Source organism: Protomyctophum bolini (genome assembly GCF_963924005.1).
Source record: "Protomyctophum bolini genome assembly, chromosome: 15".
In the NCBI taxonomy this organism is placed as follows: Eukaryota; Metazoa; Chordata; class Actinopteri; order Myctophiformes; family Myctophidae; genus Protomyctophum; species Protomyctophum bolini.
Genome location: NC_137876.1, coordinates 36,316,862 through 36,333,278, shown reverse-complemented (window position 1 = coordinate 36,333,278; position 16,417 = coordinate 36,316,862).

Here is a 16,417-nt window from a genome sequence, read left to right as displayed (position 1 = left end):
AAACATTCGGTTCCAATTAACATTATGGAGTGTGTGTTTGTGTGCCATAATGTCAACGCTGTGCTGAAAATGTGTGCACATGTGTGTTTGTGTCAATGTCAATGTGACTGTGCATAGTTTAGTGTGTGTGTGTGTGTGTGTGTGTGTGTGTGTGTGTGTGTGTGTGTGTGTGTGTGTGTGTGTGTGTGTGCGCACGCACGCATGCATGCATAGGCGCACGGCACGCACATGGATGCACGCAACTGGATGCACGCAGTGTATGTGTTCAGGACCACCATTTGAAGAGAGCTAGTGTTAAGAAAGATGTAACGTTTGTTGTTCCCAAAAGAGTAGTGAAGGAGGGCGGAGCCAAGGATGCTGCAGAAGGAGTGGTGTGATAGATGACCTATAGGAGCTAAGCATCCTGATGACCAACACAACTAGATCTACCGCGTGAATCTCGTTTGCGTCCGAGCATATATAGGCATGCAGTAACGCCCCGCCTGCCTCTGATTGGCCTACCGACACTATGCCCTGTCTTGACTATCCTCCGAGGTGGATATAGCTATGCTGTATAGTCTGATGCGAGGTTACTCCATGGTGGGAAATAAATAATACAAGTACGGTATTATACAAGAGAACTGTCTGTAACTTGTACGTTTTATTTTTGTAGAAGAGGCAAACGAATATTGTTTATGCCGTTTGGAATAATTGATTGAACACACGTGTATATTGTACTATGATTTGTCACCTTAATTAGTCCGGCAGCCGACAGGCTTCTTTTGTTTAATGTGGGAAATTTGGTATAGTCGTTTTTATTGGCCTAAAATATTGTCTATATACATACATTCATGAATCTACTTGCTGACCGGCTGTGACTATTGGGTTATTCATTTTAGGGGTTTCTTGTGACCCTATACCATTAACATCCTGTGGCAGGCAAAATTGTCAAAAATGTCAAATTTCCATAAGCTTTAAGTAGCGTGTGACATGTCAAACTAGGGGGTTTTCATGATTCTGAATCCATTCCAAGCATTCGTTTTGCACAAAATACACTTCTTGGGCTAAAAACAGTCATATACGTCATGGCAAATGTGATGAGGTCAGCACAAAATGATGTGAGGTGTATGGCTGTTTTTAGCCCAAGGAGTGTATTTTGTGCAAAACGAATGCTTGGAATGGATTCAGAATCATGAGAAACCCCTAGTTTGACATGTTACATGCTACGTCAAGCAAAAGGAAAGTTTGACATTTTCCTATAAAAAATTGTCCAATATTGACAGCAAGTGGATTCATGAATATATGTATTTTGACAATATTTTAGGCCAATAAAAAAGACTATATACCAAATTTCCCACCCATCCAACTCGACTGCCGGACTATATTTGAATTGTTATTTTTCTAGGGTAATGTCATGTGTGCTACCTGCACAGCCTTCGTGATGTACATGCAATGTACCTTTTTGCCCCCCCTGTAGAGTCATCAGATGCCAAAGACCCAACACTCACTCCTTTGGATTGGAGTGTAACTTCTAGCGTCCAAGTGTTGTTTTACAAAGAATGTTCAATTTGAATATTTTATATAGATGGTGCGGGATATGATGTTACTGATGTTACTTTTCATTTTCCCACCATTTCTTTTGATCGGCTGTAATATGAAGGTGTAATGTTTTTTGCCGGTTCATGATGAGGTTCGGGTCCAGGCACCTGAGCTGAGCCCGCATCTCTATCCCCATTTCCGGTCACATGTACACATGTACACTATCCAATAAAGGCAGAAAATGCCAATAAATATATCTTTAAATCTACTGGTGATGAGTCAATCAGACAAAGCTACTGAAACCCAGGACTACAGTCATTCACAAGGACCACATGACACAATTACTTAGATTACTCCATGGCATATTGTGTGGACTCAATTAGTCAGCAAACATCCGAAATTTGATACATATGGACAGTCCATCAAGGAAATTGTGGAGTAGGGTCAATTTGTACACTCTTTACAGTGTACAGCAACATGACAATCATTGCTACAAGTTATTTCCATCAGCATTACAAGGCCATCTGTTGACCACGGCATCAGCCAAACATGAAAGTTAACACAACCGACATCCTGAGATGACGGTTAAACACAGCATTTAGATGTTTATATTTGGTTCACAACATCCTAAACGTATGCCGTATTGATAGTGATATATATGTGTATACCGTAACAGCACGTTTCCCCCACACTCACCCACCATCTCTCTTGATGTATCTAATGTATGTATAGCCTAAGGGTCAGGCCGTTTTCTCTGAACTGGATATATACAGTAAATACTCTGGGGGGGAGAATGGCCAACATGTTGAACTCAACCCTGCCTCGTGTTCCTCTCCATGTGTAATTCTTACCATCAAAGGTGATTGATGTGTAGTAAAGACTGTCCTCTGAGTGAGGGCGGTCAGATTCAGGGACAGAGACCCCAAACGTAGTACTAAGTGGTCTCTCTCACCCTCTCTCTCTCTTTCCAAGTCCCTCATTCCCTCTCTTGTTTTAGTGGCCTAGACTCATTAAGCCGTCTATAAATGGGCCGGTCTTAATGAGGAGGCTTTTATAGGGCACTCCGCGGGCCTCTGGGGGATAATCAGACTGCAGTAGGAAGTCGTCTGTCTTGATAGCCTGCCCCTTTTCTCAGCGGTGGTCCGGCCAGGCTTCGTCCCCATCCGACACACACTCACACCTCCCACTCTCTCTCCCTCTCTGTTTTCCTCTTTCTCCCTCCCCCTTTCTCCTCTCTCTGTCCTACTTCACCATTGGCCCTGCCGGGCGTTTCGTTATTTCTTGACATGATAAAAGTCAGCTGGTGCCCAATGTTCAGGCCGTTTGTGGGTCTTTTTTAATTGCCTCCTTCCTCCCCCTCGGCCCAGCCGGCTGCGGCTCTTTTTTTACGAGGCTCAGGCCCCGGACCCTGCCGGCTGCTCCTCACCCCAGCCCAGGGTCTTCCTTGTCCCCCTCCCCTCTGAGGCATATCATTCTGGCCCCCCAAGGCCAGAATATATCTGCATCACCATCCACACCTTGTAGACAAACAGTGGTGTATGCATGGGTTCTTTGGGCTTGTGGCGGCGGATGTGGAAGTGGTGAAGCGGTAGCAGAGATTTGGGATGCAGTGAGAAATGCTCATGATGAAGAGATATGTACTTCCAGGGAATTATGCACAGAAAAACCACGGTTCACTTTCAGAGTTATATTAGCTTTAGGATTAGACTGGGTATGGCTAATGGGTATAGAAATGAAGCAAAGCAGAGTTTTGTAAAATCAATAAATATAACATTGCAACATGACTTATATGAGCTTATAGATCAACTATTTTTGTTGAGTGTGACACCATCGCATAACCAAGAATAAATCACACTTTACGCGCACTCCTGTTTTTGTTTTTGGAATGGTTTCGTCAACGCCAAACAGATTTGAATGGTCAGACAAACATAAGCAGTGAAACAAGTTCAGGGATGAGAGGCGAGGTCGTTGTCATCGGCTGTTCAGGCAAGGGAAGCTAATTAAGAACATTGACATTTTTGCGTCTTTTGTGTCAGCATAGCTTACTTGTATAGCTTGACTAGCGGCTCTGATATACAAGACAGCGGTGTTTACATTGTTGCTTAAGTAGATAATGAAGATTCATTTTATGTGTTGCTTTTGGTGATTAAAAGCGTGTTTGTCAATGTCATCGCTGACTGTTTAAGAATGAGGGTGAAAGCCTATCCCTGAACAGATGTTTACCGCTGAGGTCAGAGAGCACGCCGTGTTTACATCAGCGGGTTTAGGACGGACATGTTTAGAATTGGAAATGCTGCTGTAGGCAATGACTTTAATCAAATAACTTTTTCCCCTCTTTCCTCCTGCTCTTTTTCTCCTCTATCTTTTCTCTTAAGAACTTTTTTTCTTCCTTGTCTCAGCAGATTCAAAACAACTGGTGCCTAGCGTCATTGAGTAGATGTCACTTCCTGCCTGGGGGTTGAGTATAGCCACTCCACTTCCTGCCTTATTCATTCCAGGGGAGGTGCAGTGGAAGTGCTGCTCCCTCTGTGCGAGCAGAATTAAGGCCCTGTTTCAGCCTTGGGGCCCTCTGAAAGGCACGCGGTCTGTGATTTGGAATGAGATATGTAAATCTGGGATGGCCTTTAGTAATGTTTCTAAGAGGAAAAAGTAAATTGCCAGCTGCTTTGTGTCACTGTGTCTAAAGTCATGCCTTTTAATTCTTGGCACGAGATACAAAGAGGGGCTGAGAGGAGAGAAGAGGGGAGAGGCACAGCTTATGGGAAATGGAATGATAGCTAAGACCAAAACAAATTGTTTCTGGTTTCACTTGGGCCCGACCCTATTATCAGGCCGAGTGTCAGATCAGACAACTGTAGCAGCAGAGACAGTCCAGATGGGAGAGAAAAACACCGACCGTTTGGAGACTTTGCACTTGTGTGAGTAGGATGGAAATTCAGCTTTGAAAAAGAAAAAGAAAAAAAGAAAAGAAAAAAGATGAAAAAGCTTGAGTAAATGCTGAAATTGTCAGTGTTTCTGTGTGTGTTTACGTATGCGTACGTGTACACATGCAAGTGTGTGTGTGTGTGTGTGTGTGTGTGTGTGTTGAGGGCCAGTAGGTTGAAGGTCAGGTCTAAGGCTACGGTTGTGGCTGGGGGGCATGTGGCCATTACCTCTGAGATGCGGACATGAGGGGAAAGTGAAATCCACTCCAAGGTCCTAATGATGTTTTCCTTTGGAGGGAAAAATCTAAACATGTCCATTGCTCAGTAATGTGACCCAACATGGGGTCACAGTCTGGCCACTCCAGGAAAGGCTTATGTTTCAGATACTGAAGCTTGAAAAAACAGGGTTTGCAGGGTTAAATGAAAGAGGAAGCAGAGAAAGTGTGTTAGTGTGTGAGAGAGATAGCTTCATAAATAGATGGAGTAAGAAAGAGGAGAGCGAGAGAGAGAGAGAGAGAGAAAGAGAGAGAGAGACACAGACACAGAGACAGAGACATAGACAGAGACAGAGACAGAGACAGAGACAGAGACAGAGAGATACAAGCTGAAGTTAATGAGAGCATTGGGTTGTCTATTCACAAAGGCTACTAGAAGATCGGAAATCATTTATGGGGTCACTCACACAGTACCACCACAGAACTGGGAGAGCTGTAGCTAAAATGCTAGCAATGCTGTACTGATGGATGTGATAGTCCTTAATATTTGTGTAGCCATTTGAAACAGGCAGCTAAATATATAAACACACAGCATCACGACTAGAATTGAAACATTATTATTATGTAGATTAATTGAATACACAGGACCCCAATGGAAACAAGCCATAGTGCGTTCTTGGGTTTATCCTTTTAGCATCCTTTTGTATTAAACTGCATCTTTGTTTTTGGCAAACTGTTAATAAAGTCTTCAATCAATCAATTAAAAATTACTTTGGAATCTGCAAATATATGGATTGGCCTCGATCTTCACTGTGCATGTCACAACATAAATTGTATCCGTGATACAATGCTAATGGCTAGTTGAACACTGATCACTATACTAATAGTGCCATGAAGAGGTTGTAGCCTATCTGTGTTGCCTCAAGGTCTGGCAATTAGCTCTAGAGTGTCTATATGAGGGTAAAAAGGTAGCATTTTCTGTGATGGGTGGGGCAAACAAGTAATAACTCATGTCAAACACCAGCCAGTGAAGGTAATTTATAGCGTTTTCATTGGGGGGGGATGTGGGGGCAGAGATGGGGGTGTCTGCTCCTCAGAAAACACCCTGTGGTTGTAATTAAGTGATACTTAAGCTCAAAAAGGAGCCACTTGAGGGTTTCTTTATTTTCCTCCATTCTTCTCCTCTCCTGTTGTACTCCAATTGCATCATCTGATTATGTCTTCCCTCTACTTTGGTTCTCCAGTGACACCTCTCTCTGCCTGGCAGGCTGTGATACCTGCGTGCGTGCGTGGTGTTATTACGGTGTTAGGGTGAGGCCCTCTCTTTGTTGTTGACAGGATGGCGGTGATTAACGTGGCTCCTCCTGACCCCAGCTGCAGCGTGCTCCCTCGGCCCTCCCTCCTCTGTCCCTACAGCTCCTGATGCCTGAACCTGTGGCCCCAGAGAATCTCGCTCAGCTACCATGTGCGTGCGTTACTTTGTACAGTATGTGTGTGTATGAATGTGCATGTGCCTCTATCTTTACAAATGTTGTTTATGTGTATGCATGTGTGTGTGTGTGTGTGTGTGTGTGTGTGTGTGTGTGTGTGTATGTGTATATGCGTGTGCACGTGCGTGTGTGTGTGTGTGTGTGTGTGTGTGTGTGTGTGTGTGCGCGCTCGCGCGTGCATGTGTGTGTGTGTGTCTTGTGTGTGCATGCGAGTGGGTGTGTGTGGACGTAATTATGTGCGATAGCGGTTGGGGGGGCTTGCTTAGCTTGCTTAATTATCAGCTAATCGCTTCCTATAACTTTATAGCGTTTCCACTGTTTTATAGAGAATAGCTTAAGTTTTCCTCCTCTTTTTTTTTCTTTCACATGGAATTTGTCTAAATGGTGTGATGTCACCCTTCCCCACCCTCACCCAAACCGCCTCGGGGTGCCGTAGACAAGGAAAATTAGAGGGGAACTTTCACATAAAAGATGGAGGCTTGGCCAGTTTCAAACCGAGTCAGGTGATGCAAAGCAAAACAGGTATTTACGGGCCAGATTCATTTCTGCCGCTCAGTCAGTAGCAACAAATTTATTTCCAATTACAGATAACAAATCCTGGATGTCATTTGATTTTCCAACCGCGAGCTGCAATCAATTTTTCTTCAGTGGGGTCTGTTGAAATAGCAGGCGACCGCAAAAGCCTGCTAGTTAGTTAACCGCATTAAAGTCGCTCTGTTGAGAGATGTTGGATTAAAGAACAGGCCTTAGGCAAGCTCCCTACCCTGGCCCTGAAACCACCCACTGTTTCATGTGTGGCTCTACTGCATGTGGGTGGAGAGGAGACATGCATGCAAGGTGACAGTGTGTGCATTTCATATTAACTCAAGTATTATCGATGCATACAGTACGTATCTGTAAGATGTGCGTGTCTATGTGCTTCATGTGCATCCGTGCACGTGCACAATGTGCTCGTTTCCCCAACAGGCATCAATTGACTCCATATATACGTCAGCGTCTATGTAAGCATGTTTACGTGAAACAGCCACAGCTCAGAACAAACTCCTGACTCGCCACAACGTGCTTGCTTTTCCATCAACCCCTATCCTCGCCGAGCCTGATTTGCACAACGTTGTACAATGTTGTGATCTTGTAGATCTGCTATTTTTGCCACACGATAGTGTCACACAACAGAGCATATAAGCATCATTGTTTGCTTTAAACAGAGCCATGGGCCTTATTTCATGGAAGAAAACAAATATTAAGAGAACAGCACACCACTCCATACCTCTGCTACTGTGTATCTGCCCGGCTTCCTAGCTGAGCTCTCGCTCACTTCTGTTCCTTCTCGACCCATATATAATTATAGCTGTCCGAGGGATGATTATATGTTTACTCTGGAAGCTGGCCGACTGCCTGTCCCCAGTCCCTTGAGGAGCTGCCTCCCAAAGGGCTGCCTGTCCCCAGTCCCTTGAGGAGCTGCCTCCCAAAGGGCTGCCTGTCCCCAGTCCCTTGAGGAGCTGCCTCCCAAAGGGCTGCCTGTCCCCAGTCCCTTGAGGAGCTGCCTCCCAAAGGGCTGCCTGTCCCCAGTCCCTTGAGGAGCTGCCTCCCAAAGGACTGCCTGTCCCCAGCCCCTTGAGGAGCTGCCTCCCAAAGGGGTTTCCTCTTGAAAAGCACCACAGAAGTGGCTTCATTTGAACATTTCAAACATGTCAGGGACTGGATAGAATGATGGAGAGCGAGGGAGAGTAAAAGACCGGGGGGGGGGGGGGGGGCACAGAAAGACTTTAGTGCACTGTGCTTACACATGTTGCGACCGACCGAGGCGCGGGGGGGGGGGGGGGGGGGGAGTAGTCTACATACATAATATCTATTTATAGTCAATTCACGAAACTAGCTTGTGTCTGTTTCTTCACTGGTTAGTAGAGTCTGGCCAAAAGGCAATAGATGAGAGGAGGACCTAAGAGGTTTTTGGGGGTCACAAAATGACTGCCTACAGTAGACGACAATACATTTATATTTACACCGACAGACATCAATCCATCTAACAGAGCGCAGGCTTTGGCGATATATGCATGTTATGGTTAGTGTGAGGCTGAGAGAGAGAACAATGGACAAAAGGCTTAACAATACTGTTCATTCCACATTCTCATAAATAGCCTGCACCATCTTTATATTGCTCTACGTGTAACAAGTCTTTAGTCAGCAAATTGGTCACAAAGGACCCATAAGAAGCACATAAACACTCAGCAAGAATCTAAGAAGTCCTAAATATCCCTCACCATAAATGTTTTTCTGAGCACACACCCAAAAGTATCTATAGTCTTAACCTCGACAGAAACAAAAATTCTTAGAGATTTACCATTATTAAGCATAACTTAGCAGTGCATGCCCAAAACCTGTGTGCCGTTTTTGTGTTCACATGGTCAAATGAAGTGTTTTTAATGACTCTGGACAGAATTTGCAGACTGCTCGTTCAAGTTGCCTAGCAATACCTATTAATCTCTCCATGGCTGCTATACATAAAGGTCCCTTTAGGCCAGGCAAAAGGTCATCATTCCATACCTAATTAACACTGCCTGTTTGCTGCCCACACAGGGGCCATGTCACTCCACACACATGCCACATACTCCAACATATGCATTTGTTATTATAAAAGCATAGAGCTGCCTTTTCTAAGGTACAGTAGAGTGCAGGTTTGAGGCAAACTGGGGCAAAACATGTGCTTATGTCATGCTTTGACTTGTTTACAGTTTGGTATTTCTGAAGGCGGGCAGGGCTGACCTGTAACTGTTGGTTGAATGGTAATCCTTGGGAATTTTCTCCAGCTAATCACTTCAACTCTCATACGTACACAGGACTGCAGGCCAGACGGACAGGAATAGAGCTGAAGTTGCACAAAAAGATGCAAAGACAACACCACATCTAGTATTGAATCTTTTTCTACAGTGTATAAAGTAAACAAATTAGTTTATTGCTGCGTTCTGTGATGGCGGAAGGACAAGCTGATAACCGACTACCAAATATATTTTTGCTGAGTTCTGATCTGTTTGCCTGAGGGTTCCTCTGAGTGAATATTGGCCCCAGTCAGGTTAAAAGTTGGATGTACGCAGCTTGTATATTTGTGAATGTTTAGTTGTAAACTGCTCTCGGTTTCCAGTTACCTAATTTCCTGAACGAGAGCAAATAAATACACACTCGTACAAAATGATACTTAAGAGCCTTTGGAATGGGCAAGGAGGTTTTGCAGCACTCTGCCTTTATTCACTCTGCCACACACACACACACACACACACACACACACACACACACAGATATGTGCACACGAGCAGTCGAGCACACACACACGCATGCATGAACGCACGCACGCACGCACGCACGCACGCACGCACACACACACACACACACACACACACACACACACACACACACACACACACACACACACACACACACACACACACACACACACACACACACACACACACACACACACACACACACACAGATATGTGCACACACACAGATATGTGCACACACACACACACACACACACGCGCATGCATGAATGAACGCGCGCACACACACACACACACACACACACACCCACCCACCCTCCTTTTAGTTGCAGACATACTGAAGCCCACGCATCCAGGCTCGCCTTAGCGCTGTCTTTGTAATGGCCGGGTATCAGTGCTCCCTGAGCCCGGCAGTGACGATAAAAGCCAGGGCAGTTGTTTTTTATCAGGCCTGCTGAAAGTCAGCCATTGACACTATGCACTTTAGAGGAAGTGTCACTCAGTAGGAATACTCTCCTGTCGCCTCATCTCTTCAAGGACAGGTTGTGTCCTTTTCCATACGCAGATCAGAATCAGATTTCTTTTGTATGTATTGTAGTTGTCTTCATGCCATTGGCTTACACATACTTTGGCCATTTACACACACAGTAAAATCCAACGTGTTAATTTAACTCTGAGAGAGCCTTTAGCTTATGGGTTACATTTTCCACTCAGACTTCACTCCGGATTTGGCTGGATGGAGTGTGTGCACGAAACAATTCAAGATGTAGGCAGCAGACCGAAAATGGTGTATTATTTATCAAAGCCACCAGTATGCTGGTTCTCAGTGTGGGGCCGGGGTTCCGTAGGGGCCCCGTAGGGGCCCCGGAGGGGATCTCTACCTAAATGACTGATAGTTGGGATCCAAAGGGACCTCTGTAACTCAGAGAGTGTGGAACCAAATGGTTCCGTAAGGGTCCAAATGAACTCTTTGACTTAAAAGAACACACTTTCACAGTGTAAAACAAATGGGGTCTGTGGCCTAATGCATATCAAACTGGGAGTCTTTGAAATTAAAAAGGTTGAGAATCAATGGTATAGGCTATATAGCCTACAACTAATTAAATAATTAAACTCTGTAACCTACTCAAAACTGACCCATGACCACCCTGATTTTATGCAACAGTTGCTTAGCACACAGCAGGTATTTCGCCCCAGTAAAGAAAGGAGAAGAGATCTTTGCATCCTCTATCACGGGGAAGTGTGTGAAATCAGACTACCCAATCCTCTCCACAGTGTCCCCACTGCCTCACTTAGCCTCCACAATGACTCAATATATCAGAGCGCTTTTCTTCTTCATTCTTTCATTTATAAACTCTTCGGTTTTTGGTTGCATTGTAGCAAATATGATTCTTTCACAATCGCCCACTTCACCAACGGCAACCCAGACAATGAAGCCAATCACGCCACAGCGCTTGTACGCACTTTTATACAGATGGACAAAAGGGAACCAAACTGGAGTTGGTCGGTTCACTCGCCGTAATTTGATTGCTGACAAGTGAGGGGAGAGAGGTCTGTCAGCTTAGTGACGATACCCAACAAAGAGCAATATCATCGTAAACGCTGTGGTGCTCAAATCTCTGGTTGATGGAGCGCTTGGACAATGGAGCAGCAGGCACCACTGGGCATGGATAGGGACCCCTCCTTCCCCCACAGCACCCCACAGCGCTAATGACAGCCTAAGTGCCAACAGCAGGTGTCTGTCATTCAAGGCCGGGCAGGTTAATAAAGTTTCCCCCCTAAAAGTCAATAAACAAGAACTTGTTCACACACTGGCTAATTGTTGTCGTCTTCGTTCTCTCTCTCTCTCTCTTTCTGTTCCTCTGACACTTTTCACTGTTTTCTCACACACTCCTCTTGCCCTCCCTCTCCCTCCCTCTTTCTCTCTTTCTCCTGCTTTCTCACGCACTCGTTTGGTCGGTGCCTGTCCCTCTTGATCTGTGACTCTGTCTGTCTGTCTGTCTGTCTGTCTGTCTTCTCCTTTAAAATCCACGTGGAGCACATACAGTAGATAGACATAACAGTGAAAAGCATTGAGATAATCTCAGCCCCCGGGCCATGGTCCTCCATCAGAGCTCAATTGGACCTTCCTCCTTGTTGATGTAGTGTTTTTTAGAGTGACAAATCAATGCCTGATTCAACAGGCAGGCATTCAATATATAGGATCAAAACATTTCAGACCGTGGTTCAGACTGCAGGATCAAACACTGATGTGCACTGGAGTGCATGTACACAAAGTAGATTAATGCTTTTTGAGAAATCCCTACATGCCTTTCTCTGATGCCCAGACCTGTCAAATCCTATTGAAATCCACATATCCCCCTTTTAGTGAACACAGATTGTCGTCTGGATTGCGCCTATCTGTCATGTGTACATGTTGTTGTCATTTCTGTCTCTACATCACTCTTAACTAAGTAAAGTTGCTGGGGCCAGGGCTCTGTCCTCAGCAAGAGGCGAGTAAACAACTCCTTATGTCAAAGAAAAAAAGAAAAGAAAAACAAGCCGAGAAAGTCACTGGAAATGCTTTCACATGGAGAGTGGGGGTGGGGGGGGGGAGAGAGAGAGATGTGAGTCAGGAGAGAGAGAGGGACAGAGAGATGGGAATAATGGGGGAGAGAGAGAGAGAGAGAGAGAGAGAGAGAGAGAGAGAGAGAGAGAGAGAGAGAGAGAGAGAAAAACACTCCCCCGCCACAACCATGCAGCAAATTGGTTCAGTGCAGTAAACCTATGTTGTGCGTTTGGTCATGCAAGCAATAAGCAAAACGGAGGGGGGACATGAAATGATATCTCAGTATATTTATCTTGATAAGACTAGAGGATGTTGAGGCGTAATAGGAACAATATGCCTGGTAATGAAAGGAACAAGGCATGTTGTAGTAGACATGGATTACCAGCATTCCTCTTGATGGGGTTTTATGGAGGAAAAAAAGAGAATAGAGCTCCCTCGTTTATTTGATTTTAGAGGTTGTGGTCAGGGAGGGAAAAAAGCCTAGATAAATGCATGTTTCATCAGGGCTAAATATTTCCACCCCGTGAAAAAATGCCGGGGAGCAAACACAAGCCAGATTGTGAACTAGCGGTAGGACGGATGGTGGGTATTTGTTTACATGTTGTGTACAGTGTGTGTGTGTGTGTGTGTGTGTGTGTGTGTGTGTGTGTGTGTGTGTGTGTGTGTGTGTGTGTGTGTGTGTGTGTGTGTGTGTGTGTGTGTGTGTGTGTGTGTGTGTGTGTGTGTGTGTGTGTGTGTGTGTGTGTGTGTGTGTGTGTGTGTGCGTGCGTGCGTGCGTGCGTGCGCGTGTGTCGATCTGGATGCGTACATGTGAGTTTGTCCACATATATAGTGTGTAGACTAATAGACTATATGTACATGAGAGGTGTCTCTAAAAGAATGGCTGTAACAACGTTACCGCTTACCTCAAACCCCTCCTCGACATCTCCATGTTAAGTGAGCGCACGCCTGGTGGAAGAAAAGTGGAGAGACAGAGAGAAGATTGATTAGAAATGAAGAAGGGCGGATTGTTAAGAGTCCAAAGTGAACACATTCATTGCTGACAGGTTTGCTAAAAGGCCTCCGTCAAAGTGAAACATCTCCTCATAATCTTCGCGTGCCAAAAAGAATCTGCAGCACACGCTGTTCTCTGTTCCACCAGAGACTGCTAAGCCTCAAGGTAATCAACCTCTCTCTCTCTCTGTCTCTCTCTCTCTCTTGATCTTTTAGAGCGCATCTGTTGCGTCCAAGTCTTGTATCATTTTTATTAATTTTTTTTCAGACACATTCTTGCTCTCTTTTTCTTTAACTTGTGTTCAGCATCGCACATGCTTCTGATATATTTTGTAAAAGGGAGTGTATGTACATATGGTGTGTGTGCCTGTGTGTGCACACATGCATATGTGTGTGTGTGTGTGTGTGTGTGTGTGTGTGTGTGTGTGTGTGCGTGCGCGCGCATGCTTATCTGTGTGTGGTTATCTGTGTGTGTGTGTGTGTGTGTGTGTGTGTGTGCGTGCGTGCATGTGTGTGTGCGTGCATGCGTGCGTGCTGTGTGTGTGTGCATGTGTGTGTAGGGGCACCAGTTCTTGCAAGACTGTCAGCACAAGTGGCACACATTCAAGCATATTTGAATACATACATACATGCATGTTTGTGCGTGCGTGCGTGCGTGTCCAATTTTACAGTCGTGTGTAAGTGCATGGCAGGAGGAGAAAGACACAAAGATGCAGGGAGAGTTCCTCATGTCAGGTTTGGTCAATCTCCCGCTGTATCCACAAAGCAAAGCAGCTCCCTCGCATTTCTGGAATGTCTCACATTTCTTCTCTCGCTCTCTCCTTGCTCTTATTACTGTTGAACTACCAAGGGTTTCAAAAGGAGAGCCAACATGTCTCCCTCCCTCCATCCCTCCCTACCTGTGGACTCACCCTTTGTCACTATCGGACACTGAGGTGAGATCAACAGAAGGCCTATAGCGAGCTGTGGTGAAAGACACTCCCTCCCATGCAGGGCACACGGTTATTGGGATGCCATTTTGTTTAGCCTTGATGTCCTCTATTTTCATCTCCTGTTTAGAATAAAATGTTTGGATTGTGGAAGAAATATCTAAAGAATAAGGGACCTGTGTCAGTATTCAAACATGTTTCTCACTTGTACTGTAAGTGTTGAGAAACTTAAGATGTTCATTCTTTCACCTATCCCAGGCCAGCGGAATTACATCCTTGCTTTCGTACATCACAGTCCTTTGAATCCTCAATAAAAACTGGCTGTGATACTATTAAAACTATCGTTAAGTCAAGCTTGCTGCCGTGGCCAACCATTATCTGACAAAACTATCACACCTGAGCATCCCCACTAAAGGAAGAATGCTAATATGTATATCTGCAGCTGAGGCCCATTAGTTAAAATCCCACCAGCAGATTTATTCTCTGGAAGCTGAAAGTGGAGTGGTGGAGCGTAACTCAACACTTTAGCGCATTATCCTTATCACCTCTCAGACCCAGTTAAATCAACCACCATAATGGCTACCATGTTTTCCTAGCCCTCTACCTTCATTAGTCATTAGTTATCCCAGTCTCCCTGTCTTCTGCCCCCCCCCCCCCCCCCCCTTTCAATTCTCTCACCTTCTCACTGTCCTCACTCTGCCTAAATTATACTTCGTCGTACAACCATAACCCATACCAGAAATAGCCGATCTACAAGCTCACAATGCGTCAAAATCGTGACGCATTGTGTGCTTGTACATCAGCTATTTCCGGTGCTCGACACCGTCGTACAACTAAGAGTAAACCTTAACCCATTCTGACCTGAGATCAGATTCATACGAGGTTTCCACTGGACACACACTGGTCTGATGAACCCATTCTGACCTGAGATCAGATTATAAAAATGTCAGTCGTTCTTCGAATTTTTCAAAAATAGCAGACCTACAAGCTCGTATCGCGCCACTCGGTGGCGCGATATGAGCTTGTAGATCTGCTGTTTTTCAATAGGTAAAGCATAACATGATGCTAACACCAAAATGGGTGCCCGGTCAGAATGGGTTAAAGGCTCCTTTCCTTCCTTGCTCTCCTCCAGTCTGCCCCACAGAGACCGAGTCGGAGCACCTGCAACCGCTCACTTTGAAAGATGTTGCGGGCCCAAGAATGCGCACGGTAAACACACGAGAGCTGTATTTATAATAAATCAGCTTTATGGCCCTCTGATGGAGGTGATATCAGAGAAATTTATGCTGAGAGACCTCGCCGTCCACGGCAAACAGCTGCGAGATAGCGCTCCCCTCAACCCCGACCCGCACCACCCTCCTCCATGCTGAATAGCCCCGGTCTGAGCCAGAGTTAGAAAACCCAACACAGTCCTCTCTGTGTGGTGGGTCTTGTGGTCTCTAGAACGCCAAGTTGCAGACTGAAATAGAGTGCGGGCAGGGTGGCAGTGGTGGGTAGGGTCGGGACGTGTGTTTGTGTGTGTGAATCTCGGCGTGTGAGAGCGTGTGCACACATGTAATTGTGCTTGTTTAATGTAGACAGGATAGTGCAGAAATAGTATGGTGCGCATTAAAATCGTCAGTGGACTCAAATGGACCCCTGCATTGAAATTACTATGTGGTTTGGTGGGAGAAAACCGGAAGAGTGCCGAACTAAGTGTTTTAAGATGGATTAACGCTCTGTGACTTCAGCTCCAAATTATCTCTGTTTCTCTGTGAAACATTCCACGCGATCCAGCACATCACTCTTCTGCAAGCCCCTCCAAGCTCTGCTGATAAGTGAGCTAAATGACTTTGTCGGACAGAGCACATCTTGGAAGACCGTGCCAAAACCCAAACAAAATATAGGCGTGTAATAATAGTGGACTTAGCAAAGACCACCCCCCTACATCACACACACACACACACACACACACACACACACACACACACACACACACACACACACACACACACACACACACACACTACAGCTACTCTCTTCATCATCCAAACCTCTCCAACCATTCCAGATGGTTCCTGTCACCCCTGGCGAATGGGATAGAGAAACGAGTTTAAAAGCAATGATGTCACAGCCGTGCCTGTGTTGTCGGGTTTCACCTTACAGAGCCCATTCCCATCATTCCGTGATGAAAGGTGACCACCCGCCATTATTTGGTTTTCAGCAGATGCGGGCAATAACAAGGTCGAGGGCCCGATGGGTGGAAGTGTTTTTTAGAGCCCGCTAGAATGCTGTGGGGTTACACACAATCAAGCCCAAAATACACCACATAAACACTGAATTACTGCTTTTCCCTCTGACGTCACCTCCTGTACGGCTGCCTCGCCAAGGAGAGCAAAGCAGCTTCTGTAAATGTTTGTTGTGCTGTTGTCAACAGTTCCTCTGGAGGTGCCTTCATTAAAGGGAATTTGCTATTTTATTCATAATGTCTAAATGACACAGAAGACAAACGCGTGGACCAACACTGAATCAGAATCATTTGG